The sequence below is a fragment of the Pseudorasbora parva genome, chromosome 3 (genome assembly GCF_024679245.1).
Source record: "Pseudorasbora parva isolate DD20220531a chromosome 3, ASM2467924v1, whole genome shotgun sequence".
NCBI lineage: Eukaryota > Metazoa > Chordata > Actinopteri > Cypriniformes > Gobionidae > Pseudorasbora > Pseudorasbora parva.
In genome coordinates, this window is record NC_090174.1 from 26,770,832 (window position 1) to 26,787,473 (window position 16,642).

Below are 16,642 nucleotides of genomic sequence, written 5' to 3' on the forward strand. Positions count from 1 at the left end.
GACTAGTCTTCTAGTTCCTGCTGCTGAAAAACATCCCCTCACCATGATGCTGCCATCACCATGATTAACTGTATGGATGGTATTGGCCAGGTAATGAGCAGTGCCTGGTTTCTTCCAGACATGACGCTTGCCATTCAGGCCAAAGAGTTCCATCTTTGTTTCATCAGACCAGCAAATTTTATTTATCATGGTCTGAGAGTCCTTTGGGTGCCTTTTGGCAAACTCCAGGCAGCCTTTCACTGAGGAGTGGCTTCCATATGGCCACTCTACCATACAAGCCTGATTGGTGGAGTGCTGCAGAGATGGTTGTTCTTCTGGAAGGTTCTCCTCTCTCCACATAGAAATGCTGGAGTGACCATCAGGGTTTTGCTCACCTCCCTGACTAAGGCCCATCTTCCCCCGATCACTCAGGTTCGCTAGGCAGCCAGCTCTAGGAAGAGTCCTGGTGGTTCCAAACTTTTTCCATTTATGGATGATGACCTTCATAAATGGAAGAAGTTTGGAACCACCAGGACTCTTCCTAGAGCTGGGGTTTCCCAGCGAATCTGAGTGATCACTGATGAGTGAAGATCACTGTGCTCATTGAGACCTTCAATGCTGCAGAAATGTTTCTGTACCCTTCCCCAGATCTGTGCCTCGATAGAGTCCTGTCTCAGAGGTCTACAGACAATTCCTTAGACTTTATGAGCTTTTTTGTGCTCTGACATGCACTGTTTACTGTGGGATCTTATAAAGATAGGTGTGTGCCTTTCTAAATCATGTCCAATCAAATATGTTTACCACAAGTGGACTCCAATCAAGTTGGTGAAACATCTCAAGAATGATCAGTGGAAACAGGAGCACCTGTGCTCAATTTTGAGTGTCATGGCAAAAGCTGTGAATACTTATGTACGTGATTTTTGGCGTTTTTTATTTTTAATAAATTTGCAAAGACTTGAAACTTCTTTCACATTGTCATTATGATGTATTGTTTGTAGAAATGAGGGGGGGGGGAATAATGTATTTAATCCAATTTGGAAGAACGCTGTAGCATTACGAAATGTGGAAAAAGTGAAGTGCTGTGAATACTTTCCAGATGCACTGTGTGTGTGTGTGTGCGTGCATGCGTGCGTGCGTGCGTGTGTATATATATATTTATTAAATAAAAAGAGTAATAAAAATAGAAAGAGTTATAAAATATTCGGCCCCACTTTATATTAGGTGGCCTTAAAGGTGAACTATGTAGTATTTTTGCAGTAAAATATCCAAAAACCACTAGGTGTTATATATTTTGTTCAATTGAGTACCTACAATATCCCAGAAGTTTCCAACTATTTGTAAATTGTGAGAAAATTGCTATTTTAACTAAGGACAGGGACGTTTCAACATTGCATTTGAGGGAGTCGCCTGTCAATTGCGTCATATCTGCGTTACCCTCGGTTTCGGCTTTTATTTCGCAGGAGCGCTTTACTCTTAGCAGTGTGAACAAGTGAACGCACGGAGTAAAGTCATAACAACGTTTTGAACACACTTAAATGTATCTAATATGATAAACAGAGCTCCATTACCTCAAAATCATAACCAGAAGAGCGGATCTGTGCAGGCGCCCGGCGAATGTCTCCTGTCCCGTCATAATAAAAGTCCCGGTATTCGCGAGGCGGGTATTTGTTTAACAATCGCTCCAGCAGCTGTGCTCAGGTCCATAACACACTATCCTGCTCTGCTTTAGACTACAGTAACGTTAATAACCGCATGCATGAACGTGATTTCTGCCCGAGTCCTATTTTCCACCGGCTGTGATGAGAAGACCACATCTCCCAAGATGCTGCGCTCACACGTTGCGTCATCAAACTACGATTTGTTTTGAATAGGCGCCCTCCAGTGGACGGAAAGCTCCATAGTGCACCTTTAAGTACTATGTACTTACATCAAAAAATAAGTACAATGTACTTACTGTGTTCAAATTGTATTGCAGAACACTTCTGCTGATATTGAGGTGGATACGGGTAGAGTTAGGGACAGGTGTGGTGATGTGGGTCAGTTTAAGGGTAGGGTTAGGTGTAAGGGAAGTGATAACTGTGTAATTACAAATGTAACTACAGAAATTAATTACATACATAACACATGTATGTACACAATAAGTCCATTGTATCAAATGATTAATTACAATGTTAGTACATAGTAGTTAAGGCCACCTAATATAAAGTGGGTCCAAATATTCTAAAAAAAAAAAAAAAAAGTACTATTACAAGTAAACAAGTACAAGTAAAATTACCGGTCTGAAAATCTACTCAAGAAAAAAAAAGTATTTAATTTAAAATGTACTCAAATGTATTAAAATGTACTTAATTTAGAGTAAAAGTTACTGAGTTTTTTGTAACAGGAGGGGTGGAGGACTCTTCTGTGTAGGGTTGTAATAGAGTGAGATTTTCACAATATCACGATTCTCAGAAAACATCAGTTTCAAAGCATTAAAAAATATTAGGGCCGGGACTTTAACGCGTTAATTAAGATTAATTAACTACGGGACTTTAACGCGTTAATTAATTACGCAAAAAAAAAAAAAACATTTAATCGCACTTATTTTTGCCCCGCGGAACGTTTTTCAATGAATGAGTTTTGACGGACCGATTATACTGGAACACCAACTAGCGCTCATGAGTCACGACAACAACTATGACAACAACAAACCATAGTGAACATGAACGAAGAAGCTGATGAGAACGCTTTGCTTGGCCCCGTGGATGGGAAATTTAGTTTTAAAAAACGAAATGATGGAAGCGTCGACAAGAGCATGGTTGTGTGCAAGCTATACAACAGGGGTATCCAAAGTCGGTCCTAGAGGGCCACTGACGTCCTGCAGAGTTTAGCTCCAGCTTGCCTCAATACACTGCTAAAGTTTCTAGTATGCCTAATAAGACCTTAATGAGCTGGTACAGGTGTGTTTAATTGGGGTTAGAGCTAAACTCAGCAGAACAGTGGCCCTCCAGGAGCAGGATTGGACACCCCTGCTATACAACAAGGAATCTGCGTATCACCGCAGCACATCGAGCCTCAAATATCACAAATATGCTTTTGCTACACTTAATGGCAAACATTGCACTGGTCTGCTGGACTGAAATAAATAAACAATATTTTGTTGATTAAGCTTATGTATTCAGTCATTATTCAATGGTATGCTAAAAATCCATGTGAAAAATTGGGCTACTTCTCATTGTTCCAGGTCAAATATTTATATGCAATTAAAATGCGATTAATTTCGATTAATTAATTACAAAGCCTCTAATTAATTAGATTAATTTTTTTAATCGAGTCCCGGCCCTAAAAAATATTTAAAATGATTTTAAAAAAATAATAAATAAACTGTATTATTTGGTTATTATAAATTATGGTTATTATTATTTATCATCAGTTAAAATGTCTGTTAATTGAATGAAAACTGTTCTTTTTCATTGAACAAATGCTTTGTTATAACAAACTTGAAAGCATTTGTTTATTGAAATTTCAGCAAAACATGTAAAATCAACTAAATTCAATAAATGATTATGAATTAGATTAACAGTTTTTTTCATTAATTTATTAAAATATTTATGATTAACAGAGTTGTATGAACTTTTTCTTTTGTATCATTTAATACAAATATATAATCAAAAAATGGTGGCAATCAAGTAAAATCTGACAAACATTTATTTTTAATTTTTGAGCAAAGTGCTAAAAAACTTAATTTAAATTTAACATATATTCTTAAATAATGTTTAAATTATTATTATTATTATTATTATTATTATTATTATTATTATTATTATTATTATTATGACCTACAACAGTAGACCTACAATAGTTATATATTTCTGTCATCCTTTCTTCTAGTTCAACCAAACTTTTGGTTTATTTTGATAGGTTTGAGAGAATTCAAAATAATCAAAGATATTTGATATTTTGATTTGAACAAAGACATTTGTTTTACTGTTTTCTACCCCGCTCTCTCTTATCAGTGGGGCCATTTGGGATTCCTAAAGACGAAGAGATGTTGAGGGCCTGTTGGCCAAATGGATGCCACACCTGTAGTACAGTGGGGGATGTTTGTTTAAAAAAGCTCCCTTTCTCTAGAAAAGCTCCTTTCTCGAGAATGTGAAGCAAAACTTTATTCTATAAAGTATCTATTTAAACGCAGTGTGGCTGCACAGCAAATGCGAGCTATGCGCTGAATGGCTGTGCTCTGGCAACTGCAGGAACCTATGGACATGGCTGAGAGAGCGAGCAAATTTTTCAGTGACCCTTATTGGCTCGCTCTCTGCCGCCTCGCCATAGGTTCCTGCAGTTGCCGCAGCACAGCCAATCAGTGTGTAGCTTGCACTGTCGGATCTGCTGTCCAGCCGCACTGCGTTTTAAATAGATACTTTATTACAGGGTTGCCAACTCTCACGCATTTGGTGTGACACACGCTTTCGGGCTCTGTGTCACGCTCTCACACTGCCCAACTTCATCTCACGGCAAATTGCCAAACCTGCTTTTGATATTAAACATAGCTAGGCCTATAGATTTTTTATTAATATTATTAAGTTTTAATGCAAAAGGCAAACAATAAATAGCGTTTTGGCGCTAATGTTAAAGCCAGAGGCGTTGAAAAGCGGAGTTGCGGTAGGCTATCTTCTCCCGGCGAAGCATACAGTTATGTGGCTTAATGCATTTGAATGGCTATACAACAGTTTCACTATACAGGTGTTTGCAGCAAGTTTTGTTAAACAGTACAGTTTGTGCATTGATTATTAAGTCAGCCATATTCACAGGATTGTTTTATTATGGAGAGGGATGTTCAACATTTTTAATATTAATTTTATTCTTGTTTAGAATTAGCCCTCAGGTATTCCTTACTAATTGGTCACACTAATACTCATTGATGGTCAAATGTGATCATACACCGTTACTAATTTTCAATTTAATAAGTGTTCTATACTTTAGTTCAATAATATTTATCAAATATTTTGAAAAGTTTTGGTACTAAATACTATTTGTGCAATAATCATTGTCAATTAATGACCACTTAAAATATATTTCTTCTAATATTTGTATTATTTATATTACAATTTGTGTAGTAATTAAGGTTAAAATAGAGAATTCCAATTCAAAGAGGTAAATTAGAGTCATTTTGTGGCTAAAAAATAATAATGTTCATTTGTAATGCCATTACCCAGTAGGTGCCTTATAGCTCTTTAATAAATATGCATGTATCTAATCTAGTTGCTCAAAAACAGTCTTGCATTTAAATAAATATTTAGATAGGATATGATAAATGTGAAATTTTAACATGTTAATAACTTATGCATCATATTAGAACTTAGCATCCTAATATTTTTAATGAATAGTGATACATATAAGTACACACAAGTGAATATTAATGAATTCAAGCACATATAATTTGACCCAAGAAACATTTAAAATAGTGCTTAAAATAGTGCTAAGACAAACTCATTTTCCTTATCATGTACTGTAAGCTATATACTACATATGAATTGATATATATGAATTTTTTTTTTTTTAAATCTCACTCCAACCTGAACTTAAAAGTTGGCAACCTTGACTTTTTGCTTTATATTCTCGAGAAAAAGCTTTTCCCATACGCAATACTCGTTCCCTCTCTCAGGGAACCATGGGTTTTACGAATTCACAGTCAGATAGAATAAATAGTATGTGTATTTGGTGTGCTGCCTGAGGAGAGGGCTCTGAGCTCGGTATTTTGCCTGAACCCAGAGAACTGCCCTCATAGCTCTGGTTAGGAAAGTAAACAGGTGAGTGTGAGGAAGACATGGTGGTGGAGGGATGCTGAAAACCTGTCAATAAACTTTGGTGAGTTGACTGGGTATTTATGTGATCCTCCACTTGAGCTGATTGGTAGACGTGTTGATTACTGATTGCTGACAGCTGGTTGGAATGACATCATGATTAGATAGATTATTTGAATGTGCTCCTCCTGAACTTAGATTTTTTTGTCAAACATCATTTATGTGAGTAACCATGTATGTTTTCATGACTAGATTCCGGGATTCTCTCTGCATCACAGAAATCATTCGGCCTTAAGTTATAAACATACTTTTATCTCCACAGAGGGATGGTGTTCCCAAACATGTTCTATGTGTTTCCTCCTTTTGCAGCCAATTTGCATCCACATTTTTTTTTTTTTTTTTTTTTGTGCAAAATTGGATATCCTCCAGGAAAACTACACTGTAATTTATTATATATATATATATTTTTTTTTTCTATATCCAAAGTATTTCCAAACTAGCCAGGGATTCACAACGGTGTTTCGCTTTCAGCTGGGTCTCTTCACTGATGTCTGTTTTGTCCTTCACCATCTTTTTGTGATTTTGGTTTCTCAGGTTTCTTATATTGTTGAGATGTTGCAAATAAGACCACGCGTTTTTTTCTTTTCACACAAACGAGCCTAATGATTTTTTGTTCAGATGATTCACATTTATCCACTGCTTTCAATTTAATTTTAATTTGTAATTAAATGACATAACAATATGAAACAAAAGGAGAACAATGGTCAGTCTGGATATCATTTACAGGTTTGGATGTTTAACTGAGGAAAGCAGGTGGTGATGCAGACCACCGCCCATGTCTTTGGCAGACACTGGGCTTAGGCTCAGTACATAAACAGATATTTTAAAGTGTTATGACTGCATTTATGCAACAAAAAAAAGTGGGACTGTACATGTTGGCTGGGGATCAGCGGTCCTGGATCAACCATTAGGTCCACCCAATTTCTCATTCATCCACTGTCCATTTTCTTCACTCAACGTAGCATAAGCCAAGCAGAACAGTGACTCCTTTCTTCACCACAGTTGATTTCTCCCATGTCTTTGCTCTGTGTCCAATCTAGCAAACCTTGCTAATAATTCGTGCAGACACTCCTAAACCTGACATCGCTGGTCATCATTTATCTTTCAACCAACGCAATTGGCCGTAAATTTACTTTTTCTGATAGTGAGAGCATCATCTAGTGTGAAACCACAATCTAAATCAATTTCCAGACTTTTATTCCTGTTCTCCTTGGCACCTGTGTGAGCATTGTCTTGTTTATCTTGCTCATCATGTTCTTTATTTCAAACGTCAAGGAACCAAGTCTGTTGCCGGTTAGACATCATTTTCTGCTTTGTGAGCTCCTGGCGCCATACCAGCAGCTGTTCTTATGGCTTAAAGGGCCATTTTTGATCTTTTTAAGGGGATCCAGAAGAACACTGGTGAATGTAATGTATACCAGTAATTGTGGTCTTGTGTTTAAACTGTGTTTAAACTTTGGCGGGATAAGAAAATGAAACGGAACACGGAGAACAGATTTCATTCACTAATGAATGAAAGGTGTGTCTGTTTGTGTCACCAAAAGTGCCATTCTCAGGACAGGTCAAAGATTTTGATCAGCTTTTAGTGTTCTGACAAGGCACAACCATGCAGAGGATAGACATGACATGATGTGACATGCTGGTGTTAGCGAGCTATAACTGTTGGCTATTTACAGCCTTGACATTGCAACTTGGTGCAATGATGTACAAATCAGGCAATGTGCAGTCACCTGATCACAGACTATGCTTCCATCTAAGTTGAAAACTTAATAAAAAATCACATCACATGATTTATAAAAACAACTTGTGGATGTATCTCTAAATGTATTTGGGATATCTGTGTCTACTATTGCAAATCTAATCTCAACTCTCAAAACAGTTCTGAGCTGTAAAAACCAAACTCTGGTCAGGCCAATCAATTACACAAAGTAATGTTTTTTCACTAAATTACTCTGGTACCATTTCCGCCTGGATTTGGCCTACCCAAATTGAAAAGCTTCCCATACACACATGTCTAAGTTCAAAATGTTGGTGTCATTTTAAAGGAAACCATTTGAATTTACATAAAACATTGGTAAAAGTGATAAACATGTAAGTATATGTTGTCTAAGCTGTTATAACCCCCCCAAAAAATTAGGGTGCTTTTTGATTATTATTTTTTTATAAATTCATTTTTGAAAGTGTGTAACTCTATGTGTGTGCTCTAGGAACCTGCAGACAGCTTGGGCGTTCAATGGTGAGTTTCCAGACCAAACATCTTGATGTGGGAGCCGAATTCGACCACCGATCTCACTGTCGAATCTTCCCGGGTGTTATGAAACGAGGATCATACCATTTTGGCAATATGGGGGTGCTCAATATTTTAAAGGCGCGGCGCTGAACTTCGCGTCTGGTGTGTGACCCCATGACTTTAAAATTTGAGCATTGTTTTCAATGAGTGTACACACACCGGCGGCAGCATTCGGCCGGGGCAACTCATGTAATTGTTAAAAATCCTGCCGTGCCACAGAGCTCCAATTCAACTTTTATATTAAATTTATATTTCGCTCAAATCGTCAATACAAGTCAAAGTCCCATATAAATATGTGAGTGAAAATTTGACTACATGTAGATTTTTTGTTTTGTTTTCACATAATGCAAAATGATTTTTCACTAATGCCAGACTTACTATTTTCTTAAAATATTATTAATAGTAAAACAAAGTGAAATAAAATGTGATGATTTTTACAGTCATGTTTAAGATTAAATGTTTTAGTTGGCAAAGAAAACTCAACTCAATGCAGAAACCAATATGTGGGCATTACGATTTTTAAGTGATCTGCTCAGGAAATGTGCCCCAGTTTCTCTTGGATGTGTCAAGCAATGGGAACACAGCCCATTGCAAAGACAAGACCACCACCTCCAAACTACAATATACACTGCACATCTATAATGATGAAAATAGTTATCCTCCTGAAGAGCAGTTACCAAGATTCATAAAGGGATGTGTACTTGAATAGGAAATTCAAGTACACATCCAGGTGTAGGCCTAGTCACAGTTATATAAGTAGGCACTTCCAGCATGGATAATTTATTTATGATTTTTTTTCTCAATTGCTTTGGCTTATTTCTTGAATGAGACTTTTTTTTTTTTTAAACATTTAAGTGCAGATACTTGTTCACATCAGATTTAATCTTGTTATTTATTTAAGCAAATTGCATGTTTGTTTGTACATGTGTGCAAAAAAGCAAGAACAATTGTCTACAATTTAGACAATAATGATCAAAATGGCCTAGGTTATAAATATAACTCTACATGAGAGAGAATGAGATGCTGCATCTTGTTGATGTTAATGCTATGGGAATGGCCTTTGCATGGCCGGTCTCGGAAGCATGTGTGAAAACACGTCAATTGATTGGCAGATGGCAACCCTGTGATGTCACCAGGAGCCTAAAACATCATTTGATTGTTGTCAGAAGGAGGCGTGCCTAAATCAGGGTTATATTCATAACCTAGACGTTCCCTTTCAACGAACACTATGGGAACATTACAGTTTATCAATTGATTTAGGCTTATTAGCCTAACATAATGACAACAGAGTTGCCATGTGCTACTTGAAAACAACACTGAAAAAAATGGAAAACACACATTGTCCAATTTACGTAATCATATTATTTGCGAACCACGCAACAAAATTGTGTTTATCTTCTAAATGTGATTTATTTGCTTTCAATTAATGTAATTCTCTTAAATGTGCAATCTACTAAATTACATTATTTGGGGTTAATGTGAACCAATCAAGTACTCGAACATGATTTTTGCTGAAACTGTAGTTCCCAGCATGCTTTGCTTGGGACTTGACGAGAAGAGTAAAATTGTTGTTATTTTATGTGGGGGTTTTGGGGGAAAACTAGATAAGGGGGATACTTTATATTGTTTTATAGTGTTAAATGTTTCATTATGTTGGAATAATTAGAACCTTTCAATTTATACTGGTTTACCATAGTGGAGAAGAGCGGAGTGATTGCTTAGGCTTAATGTCATTAAAGAGCATTTGATTATCATTATGTGCTATTGCTGACTAACAGAATGAAAGCTAGTTAGTACAGTCTTAATCAGTCATTAATCAGTCAAGTGACCACAAAAAAATATATACTAAAACAAAATAAGCTTGTGATTTGATTAAAGAGGCAGACAGGTCTCTAGCCCCCCTGTGCAAAGCACTGTTGTTAGGAAGATATATTAAAATCATTTTGAGACTAATCAATTGGGTTACTTAACAATGAACAGGTTTAAGTTATGTGAACAAATTATGTTTGTTTAACTTAATTGATTCATGTGGAACCGATGTACATGATTAAATCCTGTAAATCCAACACACCTTTTTTTCAGTGAAAGAAGCTAGCGAACAGGGGACTTTCAAACCGGCTTTGGCCGTGACTGTGGAATACTTGGAGTTAAGCTTTTCTTGAGAAAAGAACAAGGAAATGGCACTGAAAGAATGAAAGATGTGTTATTAATCTATCAACTTGCTCCGCTTCACCTTCTTCATTGCTTTGGTTGGTTGCAGTGCTATCCTGTTGTGTGCAGAGGGAATTTGAAAGACAACTGTTTATCTTACCCCACTGATTGAGGCCTGGCAAATGGTGAATGGCTTGTCAGGCTATGAGATGGCTTAAAGAACACAGAAAAAAACATATATTGTCACAGTCATGTGTTTATTGTCTTCAGATTTATTGTCAAAACATGTCTGTCTTCTTATTATTTAGCTGTGTTAAGGCTTTCCTGGATCATCATAAGTTGTATTGCTTTCTATCTCCATGTTTAAAGGATATGCAGCATGTGAGAAATTGGGAAGTGGAATTACCCATCTTTTCTCACTAATGCCAGCCACAGCAAAAACTATAAACATGGAAGAATATATTGCTACTACTTCCGAATGTGTAACATTCGGTAGATAATAACTAATGAAGCTCATCTCCTTTCAGCCATGTCTGGCAACTCTACATATGTGAACATGAAAAGAGCATACACTTCTATCTCCATATGTATTAAGGAGAAGTGTCATGTGAGGAAGTGAGATGCAAGAAGCAGAACTGCCCATCTTTCCTTACCTATACCAGCCAGTGCACACTGTTAGGACTGCCTCTGGAAATAATATCTTACCTTCTACCTCACTTGCTTTGCCATAAACTGTTAACAATGTATACTTTGGTACAGCCGGAGAAGCAAATAACATTTGTCTTTTCTGCTCTCAGCTGATCGAAACATGTTGCACAAGCAAGCATTCAGCATTCAGCTTCTGTAATAGCCGACTAACTTGTATTGGCAAGGCAGGAGCCTTTAAAGAGAATACAGCGTGGGGAGCGATAGTTCGCAAGCAATTCTCAACCCAGCACATTCTTGTGTATCCCTGCCCTCAAACCACCACACAAGCCGTTTGACTGTGTGAGAGCAATATACACAATTCCATGATTTCGACATTTCATTTTGGTAGTACGGAAGAAATAAAAGGCTCACAGAATTATATACGGGCAGGGGAGGAGGTGATTCATTTTATAACATCTGCCTCAACTTTCTCTGCATCTATTCCCCCGGAACTAGATGTCACACAATGATCTCATTCAGGTGGAAGCAGCCTCACCATGAACACTATTGATCTAACTGGGAAAGCATGAAAAATGGAAACTCCCATATCCATGGTCTCCAATATTGGGTCCAAAGCGCGAGGTGCTTTGTTCGATTCTGATTCCTCAAGAAAACAATCAAGCGGGAACAGAGTTATCAAAGAAAAATATAAAGCTCCCTCAAGAGCTGACAGCACTGTGCTCTCGAGATTACATTCACAGGCAATATATTCACACGTACACACTTAGACAAGCAGATCCTGAAGACAACAAAGCTGATGACGTCTTAGGCAGGTGCCCTTTTATATTTGTGTGTGTGCCTTATGACATCATAGGCATGTTTTCACACACGCTTCAGGCGCCATTCACGCAAGGAGCATTCCAATCACGTCAATACAGCGTCAAGTTCCCTCGTATGGGAACTGATGAGTTGATTCTCAGTGACATTTTCAAACTCTTTAACTTCTAAACATGCATTCATCATTCATCAAACTCTTTAACTTCTAAACATGCATTCATCATGTGAGCCATCATGCATATCAAAATCTGTAAGACATGCATGTACATATTTCATAAATACATTTGACATGGAATATTTGGAATGCCCACCATCATACTGAAATAGGAATCACAATCTTACAAATCAACCAATCAAGTTTAGAAGCTATATAGAGTTGTATATAGCGTACAATCACTACCACGCATTAACATGGAGAAAATCATAAAGTCACTCTGTTCAGTTCTGTTTTGGTTTTGTTTTAACTTCTGCTTACTTATGTTTCCTGTGTTCCTTTGTTCCCGCTGGGTTACCATGGCTATTTACAGATCACAGCTGTCAATCTTTTAGTTCATTATCATTGTGTATTTTAGCTCCTCATCCCCTTTCTGTGCATTTGTCTGGTGTTGTTTTGTGAAACAGTTTGGTTGTTCTTTTCCTGTGAAAAGAAGAAACCCTGGTGTATATTTGATACCCCCCCCCCCCCCCCGCCCCTCATATCCCCCTGAGATGACAGATTTATGAATTTTATTTATAGAAAAAATTATTCCGATTACGTAAATATTGTCAATTTGTGTCATCGGAGCAATTTACAGCCAGCAAAGGGAGCTATTTCCTCACATTTTCAACTCGCACATGGTGGATGGGAGATCGCACTCACAGCTCAGCTCGCAGCTGCAGGCTCTCATATAAACGGAGCGGCCGGCGGAGCAAAGTGAGCGTTTCAACTTCTCAAATTAATTCCTATGAATTAATTTAATTCCCTCCAAAGGCATGAACTGAAACGCGCTAGACTGAACACGCGCTGTGAATGTATATGCTGCGAGCGCGGACGCATTTACCTCAGCTCTCATCACGAGAGCTCATTCATCACGATGAATGTAATCTTACTCCTGCTGCGTTTGTGCTGTGACACTCCCTCAGCAGCTAAATCACATTATATTGAACAGACACATTTAGTTTTCAATTGTAGTGTCTGTTCTCTAACTGGGCTGATTTTGTGAAAAAGGTCACACTGGAGAAAGTGATCCAGTCACAGTAATTCAGTAGTTGGAGGCTTTGGGAGTGGCTTCACAGGGCAGGGAAGCTTACTGGGAATTGTAGTCGTTGATCCCCATGAGACAAAAATACATTTTCTGTCTTTTCTCAGTCCAGAAACCACCAAATTCAAAAATAATTTCACATTTCTACTACGTTAATGACCCAGTTTAAATACAGATTCATCTTCCCAGCGCTGAAGTACCCCTTTAAGTTTAATTAAACTACGGTTTCAGAACCTTTTTGCATATTCTTTGTCTTCATCGGACACTGAACGTTAAACATAACCTAAACTACAACAGCAGTTTATTTTTGTAGAAATGTGTTACATGTAAATTCACAGCTGCTTGTCATGGACGAGCAATAGGAAGATATGTAAGAATGTGTGGTGGTGGTGATGCTGTTATGGGAATAGAGTGTGTGAAAATAAATAGCAACTGTGGATTTTCAGTTTCCATGTAGCACATCAATAAAAATGCTCAGTCCTATTTTATATAAATGGACCGAGACCATGCCTCAACCAATCACCTGACTTCTCAAAACCTTCTTATATCGCTCCACCCCTTACAGTACCGTTTGTCTCATTTTCTCAAACCCTCCCTTCCCACCCTTTCTCATCCATTCAAACAACTTTACCATCCCCTTGTTCTCATCTCTTCCAGGTTGTATTGGGGGGGGGGTCCTAATCGCTCTGCCTACATTGAACTGAGATGATGCCCCCACCCAGTCTCATGGCCGCCAAACACCAGATCAGACTATCATTCCTTTCTCCTTTCCTCTTCATCCTCTCCCTATTCATCCCTAATTTCTTCAATAAATAATTCTCCAACATTCATAGTTGTGGCGTGGTCCTTGTCCATAAAAATATATTTAACTACTTTGTGCTAACATTTAATGCACTTGTTTACATACATTGTAACACAGTTCATAGATGGGAAGGAAGGAGGCGAGAACCGGCTAACGTTCAACAACTTTATTCAAAATAAATAAACAAAACGAAAGTAAAACCGCGGGCAGCCCCTCACGGACGACTGCCCGCAAATACCCACTAAATAAAACGTGGGCAGCCCCTCACGGACGACTGCCCACATAAACATAATAAACCATAAACAAAACTCAACATAAAGTCCAGGCCTGGTCCTCTCTCGTCTTCCGCAGCCCTTGCTCCTCCTTTTACGCTCCCGTCACATGGCCGCGAGACGAGACCGGTGTGCCATGCAGCTGGCACTCGTCAACTCTAATCACCGGCCCGTTCACGCGGTCCCTCGCCCCGCTGCCTGTCACACCACATACATGTTTATACATTGTATGTATATTTAAAAAAAATATCTGCATGCAATTACAGCTTTAATTAAACCTATAATTAGATTGTTGACATTCCCTTACCCCTTAAACCTACCCATACCACCAAATATGTCCCTAACCTTATCCATTTCCACCTCAATAGCAGCAATTTTGTATTGTTTTGCAATACAAAATGAACACAGGTACACTCTACTTGTTTGTTTGTTTGTTTGTTTGTTTGTTTGTTTGTTTGTTTGTTTGTTTGTTTGTTTGTTTGTTTGTTTGTTTGTTTGTTTGTTTGTTTGTTTGTTTGTTTGTTTGTTTGTTTGTTTGTTTGTTTGTTTGTTTTTCTTGTTTTATGCACACAAAAAAGATAAAGACACCTAATATAAAGTGTGACCAAACTACATCTTGCAGATGTGATAGAGTTTAAGCAAACAATAGTGGCATTTGCCCTTACAGTTTAGAGAATTTTAAAACTGTTTAGAAAAATGTGCCAAAGCTATTGAGAAAACTGTAATAGTCGGGTTTAAAGGTATAAATAAGTATAATTTCCTGTAGCCAAAGCCTTGAACTTAATATGCTGTTGTTTAAATGATCAAGCTGCTCAACTAAGTGGATGATGGATGATGGAAAGAGTGTTACTCTTTCATAATAGTTCAGTGTTACTCTAGAATACGTGTTCCAAAATCTAGCTTGACCCATCTGTTTTTCATTCAGAGGCAGAGGCTGTATTGATTTCACCTAGTCTTTATGTGGCACCAAAACCCACAAAGAACACAATTTAGTGACTCTTCACTAAAGTGACAGGCAAGAACAGACAATTGCCACAGCATGTTTCTGGATGGTTACCTCTCAGTTGCACTCTCTGTTTTATTGGCCTCACTTTACAGCATAAGCCTGGCAATGATCTCACTGTTTCACTCGCACCAAACCGTGCATGCCAACCTTTACTCTCAACACCAACACTTGCATAAGTACAACAAATATGTTCAATAAAGTCATGCACAGAAATATAGAGTTATGCATGAGCTGTTAGCGTAAGCTCAAAGCATTTAGTAAGAATCGGCAGAGAGTACTGCCAGAAGATGAATGCCAAATTCTGAGCATCACATGAATGCATGATTTAAAGGTATAAAGGGTTATGAAATGTATGAGAGCATATTCTGGGCTTTAACAGTTATACAGCAAGTAATGGAGTAAAAAAGTGCAGCCTCCACGCTGTCACAGGCTCCTGGAGACTAGATGGAGAGCCAGGCTGGAGAGGGAGTGATAGACAGTGTTCGCTGTATTTTACAAAATCGTTATTAAAGGGAAAGTTTTTTTTAGATAGTAGATAGACAGAAATTAAAATTAGCCCATGATTTACTCCCCCTCAAGCCATTCTGACAAATACAAAAATCAGAGTTATATTAATAAATGTCCTGGTTAATCCAGCACATAATTTAATCACCCTCAAGTCATCCTATAGGTGTATATGACATTCTTCTTTCAGACAAACAAAATCGGAGTTATATTGAAAAATGTTCTGGCTCTTCCAAGCTTTATTATTGCAGTGAATGGTTGTTTTTGTTTTGAAGTCCATCAAATTGCATCTGTCCAATATAAAAGTAATCCACATGGCTCCGGAGGGGTAAATAAAGGCTTTCTGAAGCAAATCGATGGATTTGTGTAAGAAAAATATAATTTAAAACTTTACAAACTGTACTCTCTGATTTCCACTAAGTGTGGTACGTGCTTTCACAAGAGACTGCCGTTCCATCGTATGACGTATGACTCTCTGGTGAGAATATTCTTGTTCTTGCGAGAGCCAAGTTTGTTTTGCTCTTTCCTCTGCGCTTCTGCATTTGTCTCCGGGAATTTTTGCTACATCTGCATCCCACGTTATACGCTGTAACGCCAGTCTCTCTTGAGCGTGCATACGACAGTTAGCGGAAATAGAGATTACAGCTTTTAAGGATATTTTTCTCAGAAAGCCTTTATTAAGCCTGGGGCCGTGTGGAGCACTTTTATAATGGACGGATGCACTTTTATGGACTTCAAAACAGAAACAGCCACGTACTATGTATTATAAAGCTTGGAAAAGCCAGAAATTTGTTTAATCACTCTTAGAAGAAAAGGTTCTATCGGCGCTACGTATTTGGAACCCTTAAAAGGTTCTATATAGAAGTATAGTTGAGTATATTCCAAAGACCCTTTTATGCTAACAGGGTTCTATAATGACAAGAAAGAACCCTTTTGGCACTTAAAAAGAGTTCTATATAGAACACTGCAAAAAAATGCATTTCTTATCAAAGAAAAAAAATGCATTTCTTATCTTAGCAAAAACTATATTAATACTATTTTCCCCCAAAATAAGACAATTACTTTTGCTTGTCTAGTAAATACTTCTTGT